This window comes from Alligator sinensis, unplaced genomic scaffold (assembly GCF_000455745.1).
Source record: "Alligator sinensis unplaced genomic scaffold, ASM45574v1 scaffold361_1, whole genome shotgun sequence".
Classification (NCBI taxonomy): Eukaryota; Metazoa; Chordata; order Crocodylia; family Alligatoridae; genus Alligator; species Alligator sinensis.
Window position 1 is genome coordinate 1769480 of NW_005842007.1, and position 3724 is coordinate 1773203.

The window sequence follows — 3724 nt, forward strand, 5'->3', positions numbered from 1 at the left end:
CCCGTCAATGGAGAGAGCCATTCATATCTTTCTGGACCTCTACAGAAGTCAGGACTGCTGAGCATGAAATACTGCTCTCTCACCTGAGAGTGGTGGCAAGAATCCAGGTGGAAGCACTAAAAGCCAGGATTAAAAAATTATTATATAGGGTTGTTGGAATTTGATAGGCTATGCCAGTAATTCAGCTGAAAATTCTTTTATTAAAATCAAAAGCCAACCAGCACTTATACTGATTACTTTAAGCACACAGTAATATTAGCCATGACTCAGCTGCCAAAGAGGATGCAGACACATGAAAGTATCCCCCCATCATGGATCACTGGCAGAAACAAAGAACCCTTTTCCATTAGCTTCCTTTATCCACCTCAGTTTCCAATTACTCAAATACTTTGGGAGTGGGGAGGGGGAGGGGAGGGGAGGGGCAAGCAAGTGGAGTTGGGGAGAGGATTGCCTTCCATAAACTGATCTGAACCAACTTACAGGTGGCCATTTGTTGTTCACCATGCTTATCTTTCCAAGGCATGGCTGCCCATAAAGTTTACTCCTTACATCCTTTTTTCTCCAAGGATATCTTGAGTTTCCTCCCTTATAGAAGAGCCTCCTGCTTACTTACATCATCTTCTTGAATTTCTTAAGATTCTGTGGTACTGAGGTCCCAGAGATTATGTCACAGTCCACCAAGACATCCAGTCTAGTGGGTAGGGCTGAAAGTGGAACCAGGGATCGCAGAAGTGGGGGTCAGAAGCCAAAAGTCAGGAACCAAATACCAAACCATGGGAATAACTAGAATCAGGAAGCAAACTGAGGTCAAGCCAAAGGCCAAGGGGCTGGATGCACAATCAGGGATGCCAGGACAGAGGCCAGAGGGGTTACTAGGACAGAAGCTGCTCAGGGATTGGAGACCAGTAAGATGTGCAACAAGGTTCAGATATTGGAGGAGTTTCTTAAAATCAGGGTCAGGACCAATCAGCGGGGAAGGACTAGGGTCAGCTGGTCCTGGTTTAGGTTTAGTTAGCCTGGTTAATCAGGTTGCAGGGCATAAGCCTTATGCTTAGCCCTATTCCCTTATCCATCTTTTCTAGCACATTTTAATCAAAAAAGTTTCATTATCAAACCACAAAAAATATAACTAGACTGTTAATATGGTTCAATGGGAAAGAATTCTTGTCAAACAAGTCTCGTTTTTTAACAAGACTTACAGGCCTGGTTGATAAAGGCAACTCTGTTGATATAATATACGTGGATTCCTCCAAGGCATTTGACTTAGTACCATATGATAGCATGATTAAAACTCACATTTTATGGAATTAACAGGGCACATATAAGGTGCATGAACCACTAGCTCCCTAACAGATCTAAAAATGTAATGGGGGGACATCAGTAAGAGGGACCAATATCAGGAGGGTCTCAGGGATCCGTCTTCAGTCTAACTATGTTCAATACTTTCAAAGTGATCCAGGTATAGTCATTGTTGATTGATTTTGAAGAAACTAGAAATGGGCAAATTATTAAATAATGAACCAGAATGTTTATTCTTACAGACTGAACTGAATCACCTGATTAAGTGGTAATCCAACAAAACACAGATCACTGTGGTCAAGTCAATACCTATGGAAACAAAGGGTGAAGTCTATCCATAGGACAAGAGACCAAATTAGAAAGCAGTGATTTAATAACTCACTTCAGATTTATTGAAGATAACCACCTCAATCAGAGTTCTCAGTATAATGTGTGTGGGGGGCAGGGGGACTAATTTTGGATTCTTGGGATGTATCTACAGTGACTTTACTGCAGAATTGACTAGCTAGCTTCACAGTAAAGCATTGCTGTCTACATGTACACCCATAAATTAATTAACTCCACCACAGGATAGTACTGCCCAGGACAAGTACTATCCTACAGCAGTCATTATGTGCACCAAAACCCACATGTAGAAGATGACTGGGGCTGGCTGGGGCACAAGGATGCTACAGTGTGGGGCTGCCTGCTGGCTAGCCCTGAACTGTGGCCCCACTGTGTCCCAGCCAGGTCTTCCACCACCACCCCCAGCCAAAGGCTGCTCCACCCCAGCTCAAATTATGATGATCCTGGGTGCACATGAAGATACTGTGCCCAGGAGCAGCTTACTCCAGCACAAACTGTGCCAGAGTTTATTCAGTCAGGGTAACTGCATGTCTGTAGATGTACCCTTGGATGCATAAAAAAGGAGAATATCAATGAGAAATAGGGAAGTGCTCTTTCCTCTGGCCACAGCATCAGTAAGATTTTTACTTGAATATTGGGTCCCATTCTGGTGTTTACAACTATATAACAATGTGGTAAATTCAGAGAAAGAAAGAAAGAACAAATGTTAAGGAACTTCCTCTATTCAATTTATCAAAAAGAAAGTTGTGAGGCAACTCGATCACTGTGTATAGGTAGCTGCACACAGAAAAGATGTCTGATAGTGGAGAAGTTTTTCAATCTTGTAGACAAAGGCATAACAAGATCCAGTGACTTGAAGCTGAAATTATACAAATTCAATTCAAGATACAACCTCCTCGCTGTGCAGGTAATTATATATGAGAACATATTATCAGGAGAGATGGTAGAGTCACCAGGATTTAGAGTCTTAAAAATCAGATTAGCTATCTTTCTAAAAGACATTCTTAATCCAGTTTTGGAAGGAAAAAAGCAACTGTAGCCTGTGTGTACAGCCAGCTTGACTAAGTGATCATAGTGGCCCTTTTTGGGCCTTTCAATCTATGAATATAGGAAAATGGTTTGATGCATTCCTATAGGAATGCATCGGGCAAATTTTGAAAGGAAACCACCTCTAACACTGAAACACTGGACCCACAAGAATCAATTCTCTAGGTGAACTAGTCCAACAGCCTAGCTTGTAACAGCAATTTCTATATGGCATATGCCTTTACATGTATTTCACCATAAACAACTACACTGCTTCCATCAAGATGAGATCACATGGCCAAAACCAAAACAAGGCAGAGAGGTGATACTGGTATCCAGCAGAAGGATTTTGCACCACATGCAATCTGCTTTCAATTAAAGTACACACCTCAACTGGTCAGGTTAGGGGTACTTTGGGATTCCGCATTGATCCAAAGCTCTGTCATAGCACTATTCACAAATAACACTTTCTGCCATCCCTGACTGGTTAATAGGCTCCATCTCAACCTGGCAGACAGTGTTCTAGTCTCACTTCCTCAAGCTTCCATCACTTCTCAGCTGGATAATCGGGTACACAGGGTACACAGTGCTGAGGAAATGCTGATTAGCAGAGTATGCTGAAGCTCATCTCTTCAGTGACACAAGCTATCATCATAATACATCAAACTTGTCCCGGACTAGATATGGACTACTGAATCTAGCTCAAGTTCCAAGGCCCAGTAGTGCAAGGAGTGCCAGAACTGCATACAGGATATTAAAAAGAGAAAAAAAATGTAAAGCTCAGAAATGAAAAGCAGATGTGACACCTCTGTTTATATGGCAAAATGGAACTCAGCAATCATAAAAGTGAAGCTTGTCTTGTTTAAATGTGATTTTAGAATATGGAATGAACTCCAAGAATTATGGACCAAGACAAACCTCACCATTTTCCATTACAAGTTCAAGATACATTTCTTTGAACTCACCTTCTTAGCAACATGCACATTTAAAGAAAATAAAGGGTGGCAGGGGAAGAAAAGAAAAGGTAAAACTCTCACAAAAGCAAAATTCTCCT